Below are 22,423 nucleotides of genomic sequence, written 5' to 3'. Positions count from 1 at the left end.
ACATTAATATATGTCACCATCACATAGAAACTTACACACAATTTAGAGTGTGGTGGAGTCTATTCTTGAAGTATCTTTCGGTTTTTGGGAAAATGCGCTAAGACAGCTTCAGGTAATCGCTTCTAATCATTAATTACCCAATTTCCGAATATTTACTGTGATCTATCATGCATATATATAATCATTTGATTTTCTCAAACGGGTAGTTTCTAAAATTCCAACTAAGAACCGTTTGCTCATTTACATGCTTTTTTAAAAAACTAAATAATGTATAACCATCTTATCTTATGAAGATATTCGATGCTTTCGGTCTCCTGGGAATACAAATACTACGCCCGTATGAAACCTGGTATCGATCGACTGATCAGGGAAAAGAACATTCATTGCTCCTGATCACTGAAAATGGCTAGAGGAGCAATGGTTAGTTTTCTGTTCAGTGCGCACTAGGAAATGAACAAGAGAGGTTAGTTGTATGCAGTCAAGTAAGCACAAAGAACACTATTTTCATTAACAGCCACTACCTCATTCACATGTTTGTTTTTCATTGAAGAAATAGTCATCTTATCTCTTTTCGTTGCCTTCGGTGTACCTCAAATATGGCGGTTTATTTGCTAGGGAATGCAAATACTACGTCCTTTTGAAACGGATATCGATCGAATGATCAGCGCAAGAAGAACATTCACTGCCAACTACAGGTGAGTAAAAATACTAAGTCCGGAGCATAGTATTTTACGTGTAAATAATTATTATTTTAGGTAAATAAAGGACTTACTGAAAAAGGTATTTTCCTGACAATTCTGAGATGGATACCTTTTTGTCGATGTGTAATAATAATAATAATAATAATAATAATAATAATAATAATAATAATAATAATAATAATAATAATAATAATAATAATAATGTTATTTGCTTTAAGTCCCACTAAATATTATTACGGTTTTCGGAGACACCAAGGTACCGGAATTTAGTCCAGCAATAGTTCCTTTACGTGCAGGTAAATCTGCCGACATGAGGCTGACGTATTTGAGCACGTTCATATACCACCGGATTGAGCCAAGATCGAACCTGCCAAGTTGTCGATATATATATTTCAAAATTTTGCACCGGATGTTCATCAATATATATACTTTTCCAATAAAAGGTTCCACTTCTATGCTTCCAGAATGAGATTAAAATATAACATTCAACACAAATTGCCTTAACTCTTAGCAGTGGAATACACAACTCTAATCGCATCCATTTTTTATTGTTAATTTTGAACTTTTTTGGAATTCTGACAAGATACTCTGTTCTCTCAGATGTGGGCAATTTTGTAGCCATGTTAGAACATTTTACGAAAGAAATAGTTCTTTGCGATTTTTCGCATCTTAATTTTATTAAATGCCCACTATTTCATAGTATTTGTCATATACATGTAGAGCTTACTGAAACTTATGTAAGGACAGCTCACACGACGTGCTAATACACCGGAGTCCAGAGTTAACTCTTATTGCCAGCCACGCAGCACGGTGATTTTAGTACCTGAAGATGGCAGCACTATTACATCACCTGATGATATACTGAGGACTGATACACTGGTCCTTCGTGTTTAAACGAGTATGTTGAACACGCTCATTGCACTTGTTGTCTAGACATTATTTTAAAACTGTCATGACTTTTAACTCTTAGAAGCTCAAGTATGGTTTTGAAACCATAGATATGTTCTACGTGAAAATCACGTCACCGTGGCTCAGATTCTACGTAAATCTGGATGTCCACTGACAATGATCACTATATTAACAGACAGGTGAAGATACGCGCTTCGGAATTAGTTGGCCGAAATAGGTTCAATGGGAACCCAATATATGTACTCTTCTGTAAATTAAAGCCATCATTATATTAGTGAACACACTGGGAACAACTAATCATGTTAAAGTATTAAAATAATTAAACGGTGGTTGTATACTGTACATGAACAGGTCCATTAAAATAGAATATTGATTTATAATAACATCAAACAATTAGCGTGTACAACTGGGTAATACCAAACTAGTTTCAAGAATACTCAATTCTTCGTAGAAAACATACTATCATGTATAAATGTAAAATAAAATTTTCATTTTGTTCTGTAGTGTATAATCTTCTTCTTCTTCATGTTTCTGTACGGCCTCTATAGGACCACGGGCAGCTTTGTCATGGGTTTGGATTTCTTCTTCTCTTCTTAGAATCTCTTCATCCTCTCTCCTTCTCTCCCGTTCTTCAACTCATATTTTCAGTATCTTTTCTTGCCTGTCTCACTGGTGCTTCTCTATCGTATTCCTGTATCTTTCTCTGTCACTGAGCTCTGGCATATTGGTTGGTGTATATTTATTTCTCCTCTTCTCTGTCCCTTCCACCTTGATCCTTACCTCAGTCCAGTTCTTCCGGAGTTCGATAACCCACATAGTTCCTGTCTTTCCTCTCGTTCTATCGAAATACCAGGTAAACACGCATAAATCATCAAGTTTTTGACCTGAAAACACCTCCTCCAACCTCCTCTTCATCATTATTTCCCTATTCCTTTCACAGTTCTTCTTACTAATCCTTCTCTTCACCTCTCAGTTGAAGGCGATATTTCAATATATTGTAGAAATTTATATGCATTTGAAACTTTCTCTTAAGTAGTATATGTAGTACTCATTATTAATATATGTATAACGTACTCTACATACGATGCATATTATAATTATCGTCTCCTTTTACTACTGTCTTTACCCACACGTGTGGGGTCGCGGGTGCGAACTGCTTCACACATATGTGGATTTGGCCCTGTTTAACGGCCGGATGCTCTTCCTGACGGCAACCCTATATGGAGGGATATAATCACTATTGTGTATTCCTGTGGTGGTTGGTAGAGTAGTGTGTTGTTTGAATATGAAGAGGAAAGTGTTGGGACGGACACAAAGACCCAGTCCCCGAGCCCTAAGAATTAATCAGAAGCGATTAAAATCCCCCACCCGTCCGCAAATCGAACTCAAGACCGTCTCAACCGAAGGCCATTACGCTGACCATTCATTCAATGAGTCGGACGTACGATGTATATTATATGAATTATATGATTTGTTTTTTTACGTGTGATTATTTTTATTATTAATACCATTACTGTTGTTATTGTTAAGGCCATGTGATTAGGGGCGCGCAGCTGTGATCTTGGATCCGGGAGATAGTGGGTTCGAATCCCACTGTCGGCAGCCCTGAAGATGGTATTCCGTGGTTTCCCATTTTCACACTAGGCAAATGTTGGGGCTGTACCTTAATTAAGGCCACGGCCGCTTCCTTCCCACTCCTAGCTCTCTCCTGTCCCATCGTCGCCATAAGACCTATCTGTGTCGGTGCGACGTAAAGCAATTAGCGAAAAAAAAAAACGAATTCTTCTTGACCGGACATTTAACAATTATACACGAAAGTTATCCCTCTCTGGTTCACTTGACTATACCTTCAACACTTTGAGTGTAATTCCGACGTATTCCTTTGATCTGGTGTTTACTGTAGATGTGTCACGCCTAATTTGGTGATCTATCCATGTGACTGCTCCTTCTCCAACCATATGGCAGACTACTATCTTCTCAGTACAACACTTCTTCGTAAGTGTCTCCGTCCATATGACTTCATTGCAAGTGTATCCTTCTATGACTCCATGGTAAGCCTTTCCGTCCGTATCTTCAACTAAGTGACCGACCAACTGTGACCTCACTCTCTCAATGACCAGAGACTAATGGCTCACTGAGTTTTCTCCATCTCGTTGACTCTCGTTGACTGACCGACTGAGGCCTCTGCATCCCTATGACTGAATGACTCTCGTTGACAGAATGACTGTTTACCATCCACTTTACTAATAGCTTATGACCGACTGAGGCCTCTGCATCCCTATGACTGAAGCTATAAGACGCTGCTCCTAGTATTTATAACCATTGGTTAACACACCTACGCAATTTCCAGAAATAACTATGATCTACTCCCACATCGCGACAAATGTTACACCCTGTGGTGAAACCCCTAGGTAATTCCTACGAAGTGGGCTCACCGCTAAACGTGCACGATGACATAGCGATGACTTGGCAGTAATGCCAGCAGTATTTCGCAATGTTTACAATGTCACAAGTTATTGCACACACTACATCCACATCTGATATACAGCAACTCTTACTATACATGTTTTTAGTGTTAATCTACATACACGTATATATACATACATTAAACTACAATCACGCAAGCGACAAGCATTGCAGAATTGAACTGAACTATAATAATAATAATAATAATAATAATAATAATAATAATAATACAGTAATAGTGATCTCACAGATAAAATAATAATAATACGGAAATAATAATAATATTAATAATAAAAAATACAGATATCATCTTGTAACGGGATATGAACCGTTACAATTTCGGTACTCCCCTTTCTGACAAATATCTCTGCTGCATTATTATTATTATTATTATTATTATTATTATTATTATTATTAGTAGTAGTAGTAGTATTAGTATTAGTATTAGTATTAGAATGAACAGTTTATTCCAGTTATGTCTGGAGTCGCTAGAGAAACCTTGGCTCATATTTTATTTCAGCACCGGGTGATTTTTCAGGTATAAAATCTAATAAAGAATTAAATGAGATATTTTCCAATTTCTTTTACGTCGCACCGACACAGATAGGTCTTACGGCGACAATAGGTTAGGAAAGGGCTAAGAATGGCATGGAAATGACCGTGGCCTTAAGGTTGTAAACGTCTACGTCGACGGGTTACATTCTTTACCCGATATCTCCATTTTTACTCGTCGTTGGGCAACCTCGTTAGACGAAATGGAGTCGCTCAGCGGATACCTCAGGGTTATCTTATGGCAAGTAAGACATGTAATCTTACTGTAGAATTCGCTTTACGTGAGTTCAAGAGAATCCCAACTCACGGGTGACACCTACCGACACTCACGACATAATAATAATCGTCGACAACTTTTATCAGAAGATTGACTCCGAGAGAACTCACCATGATTAATTGGAACACTTGATTACTGAGTACCACTTTTAGCTATCAACTAACTTACAAACTAAACAGTAATAGAAGAATTCATGACATAAGCAATTATAGAAAAATAACAAGATATTTATTAATAAAATATTAAATTATAAAATTACCATATTATGCGACGGATTATTTAAAATTGACTGAAAATACGTATGGAGAATGAGTCAGCGCTGGCTCGTAAAAATAAACAAATTAATATTCAATATTTAAAAAATTATTAAGAAGATCAGTTCCTTTGTGAAGTAGAAGTTAAGTATTTACACATTTACAATAGATCACTGGACACATCTGAGGTCCACCTTGCAGTTTGAACGTAAGTGTAACATCAACACCATTAACTTGTTACGATAGTTCATTTCCTTAGTCTGATTAAACCAGTCTCACTTGGACACAATGTTCAGCCGAAATGCATCTCAAATACACTAATAAGTTCAGTCTGAATAAATTGGAATACATTTAAATAAATTTGAATAAATTAAAGGAAATCGAAAATAGATCTGAGTAAATCAAGATAATTTTGAGTAAAATCCGAAGTCATGATTTTGTTGCAACGATCTCGTTGTATGTGGATAACTACTTACGAACTAAGGCATTCTTTCCTAGTGCCTGGTAAATACGGCTCCTACTCTAGCTTTTCCCTAGCTGAAGTTCGTTAAAGAAATGTACGTTCAAACGGAGAATATTAATCGATCTAGCTATCTAACTAATTTTCAACATAATCTTTGGCTATCATACACATGTCTTTTTAGGTTCGATGTCCCTTTCTTTAGTTATATTCCAATAACATTCAACTACAATGCAAGCTACTTTTCTCTATCGCAATTAGTATGGAAGCGCTTTGCTGCGAGGTTCAGAAACATAATCTCATATACATCGGTGTCGTAATGCAACTGGTTAACTACAGCTATTCAAAGTATCGTAGTATTCTGATGTTCATTATAAATCATCTACACTGACATACGATTACGGCACGAGGATACATCTATAATAGTAAACCCAGTTCGTACCTTGGTTTGTGTCGCTCCAGCGGTGAGGGCAATCTTACGTAAACGAATCATAAAATAAATTTGTAGTGTGGCATATCTTAACTTGCAGGTACACGTTGGCCCTGCATCGCGTGAAACATCTCATATCACTATATATAACTCGAATCTTTCATCCAGTTACCATAATCATATCCTTATTACATCATCCATCTAATATTAACACCGTAGCCTCCATAATAATTTTTCGCGTTCCAAAATTCTCGACTACGTCAAAGTACCACACTGATTCTTAATATAACATTTACAAGTCGCAGCTTCTCATAACCTACGGACGAGTTCAATGCCCTTTCTATGAACCAAACAATGCATAATTCCATTTGTTTCTTTCTACACCGCGCACAACCACTCGTGACGTCAACTTTAAACATTACTTCAATGAAATCTCTATAATCTCCCAGTACGTCATTTTAATCAGCTGTTTCCACATTTCTCTTTCCAACCTCACGCTTCATACGAGTATTTTAGTCGATATATGTTGACGTATATATCCATTACATGTAAAACTATTACTATATTGCTAAATCGTAACTACGAACTTAATTATCTCACACATCGTTGGTAATCCTCACTTGCATTGCTATATTTATCGGTCTACAATTAGCCCATCGGCACATACCTAAGGTACATGTGTAGGCAAACCAAAAATTATGCGATAAAATATTGTGAATGACTTAGCTCGCTCATGGTTGTCCCTGGTCCAGCTGTTCCGTTCCCAAATGGATGTAGTTGGGTCTTCGGTTCAGTCACGGGTTGAACATATGGTAGATCATCCGCTCCTTCCTTCTGGAAGTACTATCCGGATTCCCGTTGCCTTCCTTCGTCATGGCTCGATCGGATGGTTACCCGTCACCTTCCTCGTCATTGCCTGGTCGTATGGTAAGATGAATTGTTCCCAGGTTGGTCCATCATGTGTATTTAGCACATCATCTTCATCATCTTCTTGTCAGTCTCAAAGTTGAAGATTATATTGCAGTATACAGCCATTTTACTATTCTTCTCTGACGTCTCTAATCCTTAATTTTATTTCTTTTTATTTTTCTTCGTAGCTCTCCGACGTTTCCGCAATTTCGTAAGATAATGAATTCAGTACGTCTATTTTCTGTCTGAACTGCTTTTGAATCTTGACGAAAACTTATTCTTTATTCTTATTCAACCGTTGGAAAATACTTCTTTTCTTATGCGTGATCCTTTGCTCCTCCTAAGAGAATTATTCCGCTGACGGTAATTGCGTCCGCTCTCTACGTCGTGAAAATTCAAGATGAAGATTTTTAATAATCAAGTTTTTTCTATTTTTTTGAAAACAATACTGTAGACCGTCCACTGTCCGTTTTACCCTGACTACTTGACCATTCCATGACGTATATGGCCCTCTGTATCATCACAACAGGTGACTATTCCTTTCTTGCTATAGATTACATGGCCCATACTTTCGGTCGGCGCCATTTTGTAATCTGTCGTGGACGTGCGAACGGGCACAAGGTACAGCCCCAAAATTACCCAGGTGTGAAAATAGGAAACCACACAGAAAACCATTTTCAGGGCTGCCGACAATGGGGTTCGAAACCACCATCTGCCAAATGTAAGCTGATAGCTACCTGATCACAACTGTACGGCCACTTGCTCGATGATTAAATGGGATTGGAATCTTGGTCATCCTGTTAGAAAATCAGCTGTTAATTCTCTACACTTTATTATTATTATTATTATTATTATTATTATTATTATTATTATTATTATTATTATTATATTTATTCAAGCGCTGAATATGGATAGGATGATATCATATATAAGAAAATATTGCGGAATTCGAATTCTTGAATTATTCCTCTGATGCACGCTATGCGATGGAATGTGGGTATGCTTTAAAAGCAGAAAAATTCTCAGCTCGTCGTTCAACAGACTGAATCTTATTAATACTAAGAGGCAGAGATTTACAATTGAAATAAGGGCAAGGAAAGGTGAAAACAAACTGATAAAAGATGATCCACAATCGGAGGAGCGATGAGGTGGAAGCAGGCTATATTATCAACCCTCAGCAGTGATAAATGACTGGCGGGCGCGTTCAGACATTAGGACGACGTTCGACACCGTGCCTCGCCTCGGGCCATTATCAAGTTACGCGACTTGTATGGATAAGGGAGCCATCATCTATCACACAACACAACATGCTGGCACGACCTCGGTCGACACTGTGATTAGAATTCCTTGGCAGAGTAACACAGCTTCGTAACTAACCGCGTGTCCTGCTGCAAATATGATTGTTATTCCAAGTGAAGACTGCTTTATGGCAAAGTATTCTAAACTAAGGAGAGTTTCAGGTTCGATTGCCGGCCAAGTTGCTTCATGGTCCATTCAGCCTATGTGAAAACAATCGAGGACCAAAGATGGAAACGGGTGAAAGTGCCAGAAACACGTTTTCGAGTAAACACCAATAACAGAGTTCCAGAGCACAATGCCACTTTCAACCTTCTCTACTAAAGGAGACCAGGAATTAATGATTAATGATTTGCTTTTGAAGTCCAAGTACACTACATCAAATACATTTTATATAATTGCATAACAATATTTAGCTTCTATAAATTTCATTTCTTTAAGTAAGTGGCTCAGAAATTAGAAAATACATGAGTGATAGCACACTGAGACAATGGACAGCACAGAAGAAATTCAACGCGAGACGCTGGCACATTCACTTTTCCCCCTTTCAAACTCAGCTGGGCACATTGGACTGTGGCCCTACCTGTTGAACTTCCTACCAACTAAACTAATGATCTCAGGCACATGCACAAGTTACCACCATATGCGGCATGGCTAATAAATCCCCTTATGACAAAAAAAAACACCACCACATTTTTCATATTTCGGCACTTTCATCCTTTTCCATCTTTCTACCTCAATTGAGCCTATAAAACCCTTTATGATCTGAACTCATTATCAACAGTTGTCAAAGCCGTCTGCCGCCAACGTTCACGAAGTGGCAGTACAACATGTGTGTGCAAAGGATTCCGGTACCATAAAGAGTTACATCGCCGATATCGAATTTCATCTAAAAATGTTGGTTAGGCCACTATTGCGCTGATAGCCTTAATTGAGAAGTTGTCAGACGGTGAGATACCGCTCCCGGTCTGGAAATCCAAGAAAAGTGGCCAAGACAACTCGTCGGTCTACGAGGATTGTTTATTTTTAGTACTTTTAGAGTGATTGCCTGCCAAAATTTTGGGACGAAGTGCACAATGTTGACGATGCTGTCATTTCCTTATTTTTCTTTTTACAATTGTGTTAACGTCACACCGACACAGATTGGTCTTTTGGCCGTGGCCTTGATTAAGGTACAGCCCCAGCTTTTGCCTGGTGTGAAAATGAGAATCCACGGAAAACCATCTTCAGGGCTGCCGACAGTAGGGTTCGAACCCACTATCTCCCGGATGGAAGCTCACAGCTGCGTGCCCTAACCGCACGGCCAACTCATCCAGTACACCCAAAACAATTTCGAGTTTACAAATAATGGATATTCAAATGCCAGGTACCATAGAATTCATAGAATTATCCGAGAATTTTGGTAGGATATCTACTAGGCTAGCTATCGAAAAAGCGCATGAGAAAATGGAACCCTTCCCTGAAAAAATTCTTCTTATTCCAAAATGGTAATCATCAGAAGATTTTTGCAAGTAAGTCATGCTATACCATTTACATCTGAACATAATCTGAGACACTTCCGGTTTGTTTCCGTGACCTCACATGATGTGGATAGAAGTTTCTCATTGTTTAGATGAGGGTAGGAAGTATTTCATTTTCGAAACCTTTAAAAACCGGTTATATTGTAAAGGTTCGATAATTCAGAACATAATAGTGCAAACTGAATATAAGAGGTTTGTATATCTTATTTTTCACCCAAAGATCTTCGTTTAGGCCTACGATGGACCACGTGGTTATTAACACTGGTGAGCTTTTTTCTTCCTCTTAGCCCAGTATTCCTTCATTCTAGCGCTATGGATATATTTTTCTTTCTTGAGTACATTTCACTGCTAATACTGGACGCAGTGGTTTAGCTGTTAGCGATTGGAGAGAGACAGATGTCTTCATTAACTTTCTGAACTTATCTCGGTTGTAAATGTCAATGTGATCAATGTTTAGGTATTGTAGGTCTTTCCGAACTAAATTCGTCCATTTGGCATTTGTTGCTTTTCCTCTACGTACAGTTTTGAAGATTCTTATAGTGAGTCTCTGGCTGTTCATCCTGACTATGTGACCATATAATATTAGTCTTTTCTTCCTCATAGCTGTTGTAATGCTCTCTATTTTACTGTACAGTTCCTTGTTGTGCCTGATTCTGTGCCCATCTCCTTCTTTAATGGCACCCATAATCCTTCTGCGGATCTTTCGCTCCTTCAGTTCCAGTTTTCTGAGTTGTCCTTTCCGGGTCATGTTTAGGCATTCTGAGGCGTACAGTACAGATTGTCTTACTACGGTGTTGTAGTGTCTAAGTTTAAGATTCAAGGAAAGGGATTTAGATTTGTATATGTTCTTACCTAGATCTTTGTAATTTAGTGCATATACTCTTCATTGCATGATCCTCATTAACGTTTGGGGTTATCCACTCTCCAAGATATTTGAATGATTGGCCTTGCGTATTATTTTGTCTCCCAAAAAAATGAAGTTAGGTACTTCTCTGATGTTGGTCAGAAATTCTGTTTTGTTCATCCAAAGAATAATATCTCTAAAAGTAAGTAATCATGACAGTTAACAGTTAGCGTAAATGTGCTAAAATTCTATAGCTGTTTCAAATAAACGTTGGTGCCATGCGGTAGTTAGTTGTCCACACACCATGTGACCAATGTTTACGTTTACACCACGCTCGCGTTGTTGCTGCCGCTCCACTGGTATTCATTACTAGAGCTGGGATTTCTATGTAATTACATATTTTGTTTCTTGCTATTTAGGTGCTGGGAAAAGTCATATGGTCACAAACACGATATTAGGATTATTATTACCGAATTTCATTTTACATATTTTTTTTATTTGTGGGTATTCTACATATTCTTAGTGATATTACATAAAATTACATATTTTAGCATTTTACTGTTTTCATATATAATAAATTGCTGAATTGAAGTTTCACACTTAATGTGGGGCTGTTGTCTGTTCTCTCAACAGGGGAATTAAGGTAATTATGAGTGACAGGTATTTGAGAGGATGATAGGTGCAGGCAGAGACCCTTGAAAAATAGCTTATTCTAAAGGTTCGAATTAGCTGCAGGAAAACTGTTACTTTACATGTTCCAGTCTTAAATCTTTCATCCATTTTAGAGTTAATTGCTTTACAACTAGCCACTTTCATGTTGGAGTTTCCAGGAATATTTTTCTAAGCGCATTTCGGTGACCTCTTTGTTATGTACTTAGGAATTTTCAAATCTGTTGTTACAGCTGTCTTCCTTTGAAATGTCTCAATTAGGTTTTAATTTATTTTGAACAGCTGAAGAACATAGTTCATGAACATCAGTTTCCTCTAGAGTCAATATGGCACCAGTAGCGTCCTCGCTGGCTTCAAAGTTAAAATCATGGATTGCAGTTGACGAGTCCTTTGTAACTGATGGCAAAATAGTGATTTGCCAAGCATGCGACAAACATATAGCATGTTCCATGAAATCCCAGCTTGAGCAACATGCACGAAGTGCTCTGCATAGAAAAAACCAACAGTTAGGTCTACAAAAGAAAAAAAAATCCTTTTAACACAGATGCAGCCTTCACCTTCAAGTAACCCTTTTTATAAAGACTTGTGCAGTGCAATGATTGCAGCCAATATTCCATGCTATAAACTTGAAGTGCCTGAATTCACATCTTTTCTGGAAAAATACTGCAAGCAACATGTTCCTAACCAATCAACACTACGCAAGAATTATCTACAAGTCTGCTACGACGAGGTAATGCACAACATAAAACAGCATATAGGAAATTCTTTCATATGGGTTGCTGTTGATGCCAATCTTGTGATGGGATTGTGAATGATGGATTAAGAGCTCATTGGCTGACTGAGATGAAAGAGGAAAAGGTATTAGTGATGTATTCTGGTGCTGCAGCATATATGCTTAAGGCTGCAACTGCTTTGAAGGTATGTTATCCCAATATGCTCCATTTTACATGCTTGACTCATGGGCTGCAACGTGTTGCCGAAGATATTAGAGCTAAGTTTACACAAAAGAATAGATTAATTACAGAAACAAAAAAGGTTTTTGTAAAAGCTCCACAACGAGTGTTATGTTACAAACAGCAATTGCCAGAGATACCTCTGCCGCCGGAACCAGTGTTAACGAGGTGGGGGACATGGATAGTAGCAGTTAAATTCTATAGTGAGCATCTAGATGCTATAAAGACTGTGGTAGATTCTTTTGATCCTGAAAATGATGTATCTATTAGTGAATCACAAACTGCTTTTAGTGACTCCAAAGTGGTCTCCTCAATCACCTACATCAGGGGAAACTTCTGCTGGCTTCCAGAAACCATCAAACATCTAGAAACATCAGGACTGCCACTGCAAGATTCTATTGTCATCATAGAGGATGCTATTGAAAAACTAAGTGCTGTGCCTGGGGAAACTGGTGCAAGTGTATTGAGTAAATTGCAAAAAGTGTTGAAGAGAAATCCTGGTTATTCAACATTTCACAGTGTGTGCCGAATTCTAAATGGATATGACGTTGATCCTCCCGACGACATTTCGCCAGCGAAAATTCCTCTCCTAAAATTTGCCCCAGTTACATCATATGATGTTGAAAGATCTTGAAGATCTTGAAAGATGTTGAAAGTGACAAACGCCTTTCCATGACCCCAGAGAACATCGAAAAATACTTAGTAGTTCACTGTGCTACAAAATTTAAGGAATAAACGTGCTTTGGGTGTTAAAAATAATAAGTTTCTGCTGAATATGTGTGTGATATATTCATATAATATGACTCCAAAGAACATTGAAAAGTACTTAATTGTTCACTGTGCTGCAAAATGTAAAATAAAGCGTGTGTTGTAACTGACAAAATGGTAAGTTTATATTAATTATATGATATTACATATTTTGCCCATTCTACATATTTTGCTACATATTTTGGTGCTTTTTGTTACATATTTACGTACGTATTATGCCACTTGATACTACATAAAAATCCCAGCTCTACTCATTACTAGTAATAAGTTAGAATGTAAACTAATTTGGCGAGTAGGAAGCGTCGGCTAGCCCGTTGTTCCGAAATGTACCTAAAGTAGCAAATTCCAGGGGTACTAATAGGCTGTACCCCTAATGCTTATGCAACTGTCATAGCAGAACCGTTGTGCGGTAGGAGAGCACTTGTTTCTCGCCTGCGTAAGTTTGCATTCTAACCTATTACTGCTTACAAATTCGGGCCCTACTCATTACACATTGTGTTCACACACTGCAAACAATGTCCTAAATGTTTCAGCTCTACATACAGCCCGAGAAAGGTGATGGCTTAAATAATTTCGCCCATATTTCTGCCTAAAAACGAAATGAATTCTAATAATATCAATACATTGCAGAACTGGGGGAAAGCACGACTCACTAGCATAGTGTTCGACAGTAAACTGGTTTTAATCGTCACTCGTACTTTCACGACCATTCTTACCGAATACATGTCACTGGCTACCAGTGACAATCGCTCCCAGTCCATTAGCTGTTTACACCTGCCTGTGACTCACTGTCCGGCTCCCTCCCCTGAGACAATGACAGCTGCAATGACCACGGGAAATTCCATTGGACTATCTCTTCCACTCCAAAAATTGCACTTGCCTGCAAGTCCCACTACCTCACATTTTCGCTTCGAGGGTCATAGTCTTCTGGTCATAATTATTTAGTGCAGTGGAAGTTTCAACGAACAGTCAAGGGAAGTGAACGCATCTGATGGACTCGCAGAGTCAGTGTAACACTTTTCCTGAACGTAGCTGCCCTGCCGAACACTGCTGGATTTAAATAGTAAATGGAGGTGGTGAGGAAAACCCTCAGGAATACTCTTTAATGAGAACGGCCCCTTCTGGGGGCGATTGTCCATGGTGAACAGCTGGATTGGACTAATGGACTGGGAGCGATTGTCACATATTTTAAGCTGGGAGCGATTGACAGGACACCTTCTTTACTCTGTGTAAGTCGCATTGAAGTATAAGTGTAGAGTAGGTACACATAACCGTCTGACGACCGCTTTGTGAACCAACTACTGGTCATTACAGGTCGAATGCAACCTCTAGTAATTATTACCGTACAGTTACTGAAACAGAATAGTGTCAGGTGTCAGGAAGGTGTTGGAAATTGCACGTAATGTATTGTTACAGCTTATGCAGCTTATTACATATTAATAAACCTGGCATGTATGTAATATTATTCTATGATATGCCAGTATTGTGGCATTTACACAACTAAGCATATGTTGCGAGTTGCTGCAGCCGGATGCGTCAACATTTCGAGTGCGGCGAGAGCTGTTCTGAGTGATAATGTACACACCCATACAAAAGCCAAGGCTATCACAATACAAGCCGTTGGAGGATGGGAGGATATGGACTTTTGCTACACTGAAGCAGGTGGATGTGGCATTGTTTTAAGGGAAGTACAACTAGTCAACAATTCTTTCTTAAATTTTTGTTACATAAAAATACAAGATAAACGTAAACTCTTTCTAGGGACGTGATTTAAAGTCTACCTTCCATAAGCGCTTCTATAACTATACAAGAGAGCAAATTTCTGTAATCAAAACAGCTGAAAAGGAAACACAAATGCAAAATAAACTGATTATAAAATTTTCAGTTTCTGGTTAATCTTTCTCCAGTAATACTTGCTATTTTGAATAAATAATTAAGAATTATCCTAGCCTTTGATTAAGAAAATCTCTGAGCACTAGCACATGAGTTGAAATGAGTGAACTGATTTGCAAGAACACTCATTGATCATATTCAGATTCTCATCCTGGCTAAAGTAACATTTCTTGAGGAATATGACTTTTAATCCGGCGTGGAAGTGATGACCGTTTTCCAAGGGCGAAGAATGCAGTGCCAGGCACTTTTTTGCAGCTTCTTGAAGAACGCCTTAGCTTGCGTTGAGATAAAATGTTCCAGAAAATCTAACTGAAGTTCGATATAATTCTCTGTTTTGAATGTACCAAGGAGCATTGTGATGATACGGAGAACTTTATTTTGGAATGACTGTAGTCGTTTGAAAGTGGTTCGAGCCGCCTCTCTGCAGACTGGGCGAGCGTAGGTGACTAGGGAACGTAACAGTGATTTGTAGAGAAGTAATCACATTCAAATTTGACGGACGACAGAGTGATTATCTATATGCCTGGTACCTTTCTCCAGGAATTAACTGGCATTAATTTGTGGTGTAAGGTGAGGAAGCTTAAGAGTCATGCAATTCTCCAGAAGTGGATATGCCGTTTTTAAATATTTAGAATTTCTGACAAGAAATCGATCCCATGTCCTTCCCAATGAACTGTCCATATCTCAGCCACCTCAATTAGGCAGCTCCTCCAGGGTGATGTGCCTCTACTTAAGAGAAAACCTATCTTCTAAACCTCTAATATTTCGACCATGGAACGGGGAATCGAAATCTCGCCCTTCCTGTTTAACTACAATACGTGTTTACTGACATGGTTAGGCAGCCATCCAGGCAACGTACGTTGAGCAATCTAATTTGTATGTAGGGGACATACTTTAATTTTATACCTATGGTATTTATCAAATATTGTATCGTTATTACAAAATTCCAGAGGGGATGCCATCTGGTAATATAAAAGACACACAGGAAAATATATATTCATGTTGCACACTTCAATATTTTACATTTTTAGCGTTGAGAATGAGAGCTTAACTCGTTCATTCATGTGTAACACCATTCAACACGGAATGTACAATACTCATCAATCAATCACCAGTTACCACTGATCTGCTTTAGGGCTGTCGTCCAGATGGCAGATTACCTATCAATTATTTACCCTGTCTTTCCTTAAATGATTTAAGTTGGGAAAGGATCAAACACTTCTCTTGGTAAATTATTCCGATCGGGCGAGTTGGCCGTGCGGTTAGGAGCAAGCAGCTGTGAGCTAGCATCCGGGAGATATTCGGTTCGAACCTCACTATCGGCAGCCCTAAAGATGGTTCTCCATTTTCACATCAGGCAACTGCTGGGGCTGTACCTTAATTAAGGACCCGGCCGTTTCCTTCCCATTCCTAGACATGTTCTCTCCCATCGTCGCCATAAGACCTATCTGTATCGGTGCGACGTTAAGCGAATAGAAAAAAAACCAATCCGATCCCTAATTCTTCTTCCCGTAAAGGAATATTTGCACCAGTTTGTCCTCTTGAATTCAAACTTTATCATAATATTATGATCTCAATTCAAGCTATTTGTCTATTAATGTCATTCCACGGCATCTCTCCACTGACAGCTCGGAACATACTGCTCAGTCACGCGGCTCGACTCCTTACTCTGAAGTCTTCCCACCCGAAAGTTTGCAACATTTTTCTAACACTATTATTTTGTTGTAAATCGCTCAGAACAAATAGTGCTGCTTTCCTTTGAATTCTTTCCCCTTTCCGAATCAAGTCATTTTGGTAAGGGTTTCATTCAGTCTAATTGTAGGTCTTTCCAGTGGCTTGTGTATCCTCTCCTTTACATCCTTACTACGACCGCTAAATATCCACATAATGGTATGAAGCCTTTATTTACAACTTCGTCAGTATAACTACTCCAATGAAGATCCTTCCTTACTAAATAGACTCTTACAGTGATCCCTATGATGTACATACACGCAGTAGAGTCATTAATATACCTCGGATTTGTAGGTGGTAATAGGTTAGAATGCAAAGTAATTTGGTTTGTAGGAAGTGTCATGCAACCCGTTGTATCGCAAGGTAGGAAGAGTAGCATAAATTCATGGAGTTCTATAGGCTGTACCCCTACTATCTATGCAAAGCCCATAGCATGACCGTTGTGCAGTGTAGGGTAAACTTGTTACTGGCTTAAGTAAGTTTGCATTCTAACCTATCAGTATCTAATAATCTGGACTGTAGTCATTAAGTTCGTGGACTGGCCGGCTAGTTCGCTGTAGTGCACTACAGCGAAGAGTTTGCGCCACAGGATGTTGCCGTGATAGTTCTTTGCTAGTTCCAGCAAGAGGCAGTTCTGTGCATGCAGTATATTCAGAACTACGGTCTCTGTTGTGAAGGGTAATTGAATGTCAGCGGCGGAACTTCAGAATGCCGTAGTTTGAGCAACGGGGAAATCTCAAATTCTGCCGAAAATGAGGCACATCCGATAGCGAAACTTTTAAGATGATCAAATCGAAATCGTCCGTATCACCACGACGGGAAAAAGACGCGAAAAGACAGGTCAAAAGACCATATGATCGTTGAACTCTTAGCGCCAGTCCACGAACATATTGACTGTGGTACGTACATAGGTGTACACTGCGTTGCCTACACTGTACGCGGCAGTCCAAGGAGTTATTGACTGTAGTACACGACTGTTCACCGTGTTGCCTATACTGTAGGCATCAGTTCACGAAGTTATTGGCTGTAGTACATGCGTGTACGCCGTGTTGTCTACACTGTAGGCACCAGTTCACGAACTTAGCCTATAGTCTCACTTTAGCAGCCGGGGGTAATACGATGAATATTTTTGAAGATTACGGCCTGACAAACTGTGCTGTTGCATGATGCTAAAAGTCTACAAATGGCCCTTCAAATGGACTAAATTTGAGACTGCTCTCTTAACTCTACGATTTACGGGAGACTGGGTGATACAATACCTTACCTTAACATTGCAAATACAACATTACCACGTACAGTGATGGGAAGAATACAAGGAAAAAGTAACTCACCTGAATTGCAGTGACTTGAGAAACATTTAACTCAATTACAATAATTATAAATAACTTTTTCAACAAGTAATCAATACAATTACAATTACTTTATAGAACGCTAGTCTTACGAAATTACAGACTTTTCTCACGTGGGGCTGGAATAATATAACGCTTGCAAGGAATCGGTTCTACTTCATTTTGTATGTTTTTAAACACAAATGAGCTTCAATAAATGAGTGATGATGTATAAACATTATAGCTTAAAACTTTCGACATTATCTTTTCTCGTCATCTTTTAGTTAATGACTTTCCAAATAATTTGAATTTTACTTTGCAAATAAATTAATTAGTGGTTAATATTCTCATCGCTAAGTCTCGACGTCTTTGAGGGATTGAACATTTTTGCATTTACTGCAAAAACGTCCTACAGGGCCACTTGAAGTGATACTTGTTAATTTTAAGAACGTCGCTGGTAAACCTATGATGTATTTAAAATATTGAAGGCATAAGAAAAAAGTACCTCACCCAGAACTGGCGAAGTTACTGGATCTATTGTAGTAGAACCAAAAAAGTTATCAGCATCATTTACTTTTTCCCGTTTCTGTTTCCGTGCGACGTAAATCAATCACCAGAAAATAAAGATTACAATTTTATTTCAAGAATTTAAATGGAAGTAAAAATTACACTTTGTAAAAAAGTAAGAATTATAATCAGAAATTACTAAGAATGTAATCTTTACAAGTAATTCGATCACTTTAACTCCATTACTTTTCAACTGAGTTAACATACAATTTCACAGATTACTGAAATAATTCCAATACCTTAACACTAGAGTTTACAGCAGATTTAACGGTACAAAAACTTAACATTATAAATGGAACATGTTTTTGTTTGGGTCATCAGTCCATAAACTGGTTTGATGCAGCTCTCTATGCCAGTCTATCCTATGCTAACCTTTTCATTTCTACATAACTACTTCATTTTAAATCTGCTATAATATGCTTGCAATATTCACACCTTGCTCTACCCCTACCGTCCTTACCGCCTACACTTTCCTAAAAATCAACTGATCAAGTCCTGGGAGTCTTAAGATGTGTTCTATCATTCTATCTTTTCTTCTCTTCAAATTTAGCCAAATCGACCTCCTATCACCAATTCGATTCAGTATCTCTTCATTTATGATTCGATCTATCCATATCACTATAAGCATTCTTCTGTAACACCACATTAAAAAGCTTCTATTCTCTTTCTTTCTGATCTAGCTATCGTCCATGTTTCACTTTCATAGTATGTCATGTTCCAGACGAAATTCTCCAGAAACACCTTTCTAATTCCTATATCAATGTTCGATGTGAGAAAATTTAATTTCTAAAGAAAGCTGTGCCTTGCTTGTGCTAGTCTGCTTTTTATGTCTTCCTTGCTTCTGCTATCATTAGTTATTTTACTACCCAACTAACACTATTCATCTACTTCCTTTAAGACTTAATTGTCCATTCTAATATGATGTGCATCATTTAACTTCATTACTTTTGATTTGGAACTTATTTATTTTCATCTTGTAGTCCTTACCCAAGACTCCGTCCATACCATTCAGCATTCCTCCAAATCTTCTGCAGACTCAGATAATGAACAATATCATCAAATCTCAGGGTTTTAATTTCCTCTCCTTGGATTATGATTTCCTTTCCAAATTTCTCTTTGATTTCCTTTACTACTGCCTCTTCTATATAAACATTGAAAAAGAGTGGGGGACAACATATCGGATATAAATTCATACAAAATTTACAGGTTATTTGAGGATTTAAAAAGTATGTTACATACTTGAGAAAAACTCCAATCTTGTTAACCAAACTGCCCTAATACATGTTGGCATATAAGAAACACATATCTGAAAGAAACAGAGCTCATATCACCATAGAATTTGAAATCAAATATCTTATCCATCTAATGACCGTTACCTTTCATGTTCAACATGCAAGGGCAGCAGGGAGTTATATAGTGAGAAATAACATGCACTTTTGAAACCTTCGTGTAGAACAGTCGAATGTTTTTTTTTTTTTAGTTATCACATAAATCTTAATAAGATTCAACTTGAACTTTGGATATATTTATTGAAGAAAGTATTTAGTTAAGAAGGAAGCCACACTATCCACTGTCGACTCTGTTAAATGCACAATATATGTATAATATATGTATAATATAATATATAATAAATAATATAATATGTATAATATATATTAGCAATGCATACTTTAAGTAAATTTCAATATTAATTAAATTCGGTTTTCAGTCTGTCTAACATACAAGTTTACCATAAATATTAAACCATAAAATACCCGTAGAAAACACACAATTAAACAAGGAATACAAATACGTACTATATTTGTAGTAACCAATAAGAATACTATCAAGAATAAAGCGCGATGGTCATTTATCCAACTTAGTTACACGTGTTACTATTAAAGCAGAGAGGTTTGTTCAGAGAAAGGTCACACTGTATATGTATATTTAACCGGGAACATGAACGAGGCAAAGGTCAGCACATGTGTATGTGTGCGTGAAATGCGATAGTGGAAGTTTATGCCCGTATTCCTTTGACGCGTAAAGTTTAAACACGCCCGGATACCCCGCGAAAGGTGCCATTACCCTCTTGATCTCAATTAAACCAACCTGTGAATTACCTGTTTTAAAATGTTCAGTTGAAATTGACCTTGTTTCTGCTCACAATTTACTAATGTTTTTCATGTAACTGAGCAGTTCGTTGTAAGAATCCCGTAACTCTGATTAATTTTCTTTTCGGTTTGCTTCATCATTGACGTCTAATAAATGTGTATTTATATACAGTATGTACAAAATTAAAAAAATCTACAATTAATAAAGGCCATGCGTCCGTTCAGTGGCTAGCGTAGACAAGAGTATTTGTTTAGATTACGAGTAAACAGTGTGTTCATGAAATATTAGCTGAACTATCTTTCATACACTTATGTAAGGCTATAACCAAAGTAGGACGGGATAGGACGGGCCTATCCCAATCGAATATGTAGAGTGATCTAAATGCAACAGAGAAAGAAGAATAGGGAGGGGGCACATGAGGTGCGGGATTTCCGCTTACGTGTGCCTCGCAGAAATTAGGGAATGGTGAGAAATTAGTGTTTGACAGCTATTAGATCAGGTGGGGTCTTCTGTTTGGGCCTCAAGGGAAAGGGCCGGACGTGTTATCCTTGGGAAGGTGGCTCCTTTTTCTCACCAGGGGTGGATAACACGACCGGGCAGTAGTCATGCATAATCCCATCCATGCATTTATCCTGCCAACCGAATGCTCTCTCCTCAGTTGGTGGCTATCCGTGACTGGGAGGGAAGTGCTCATTCATTTATTCATGCATGCATGACAATATTATTCGGTCATGGAATCATTAAAAAAACTCATTCATGCATTTATGTACACCTATGTATAGTGTCTGTGAAAATGGAGGAGAACTCTGTACAGACTTATGATAAATAAATAAATAAAATAAATAGCTGAACTATCTTGGAATCCATTTATTTATTTTCCTTTAAGCATTAAATTGAATTTATGCTTGTAAAATATAATATTGGCGTTGCATACTTTAATTATATTTTGGTTTGTATAATATTAATTTAATTTACACGAAACAACATTGTTTCATTTCTCTAAACGTTAAATACGTGAAATTTCATTACATAAAAATTTGATTTCTACGTCCATAAATTCTAAGACTTGTTTGGAATGATAAGTCGAATTCTATAGATCTCTACCCAATAATAGAACCCCTGCGGGTGGGGGTGTTATAATAACACACCGGTAAATTCTGCATGTCATAAGAGGCGACTAAAAGAGGAGAACCGTGTCAGAAAAAATCTGAACCTTTACTACGCGCATTTACTTACAGTATTTCTAACACTCACCCAACTCCCCCGTCCTAAAGATCTGCGGATGTAGCTACGTCACAGACCCCGCACATTTTTCAAGCTTTATGTCAGACTTTTTCTTATCTCAACTTGCACAAACAATCCATAAATGTAATTTCCTTATTAGACTACTCTCAAACAGAGACATACTATTCGGTACGACTGATGCACCAGTAGTCATACTCACGCTTCCATGTTAACAGTCCTCTTAAATACGTCCAGAGGTGCAGATGTCCAACAACAGAAATGTGATAAAGGCAAAATAAATGAAATTTCCAGTCCTGAAAATGTCCATTAACAAACATCCACAAACGAATATATCCACAAATATATTTTCAGATGCGAAAATCCGCAGCGCTTTCATCACAATCAGCCTGTGTTTATGTAACTTAAAAGCTTTTCAGTCTGTCGAAACACTATCACACTATAACATAGCTGTACAAAAACATGATTATTTCTTTCCGCTCTTCAAAAATCCGACTACCTCTGCCGGGTTTGAACCCGCTATCTTGGGATCCGGAGGCCAACACTAAACTACTGATCCACAG

The sequence above is a fragment of the Anabrus simplex genome, chromosome 4 (assembly GCF_040414725.1).
Source record: "Anabrus simplex isolate iqAnaSimp1 chromosome 4, ASM4041472v1, whole genome shotgun sequence".
Lineage (NCBI taxonomy): Eukaryota > Metazoa > Arthropoda > Insecta > Orthoptera > Tettigoniidae > Anabrus > Anabrus simplex.
The sequence above is the reverse complement of the archived record's forward strand: the minus strand, read 5'-3'. Positions refer to the sequence as shown.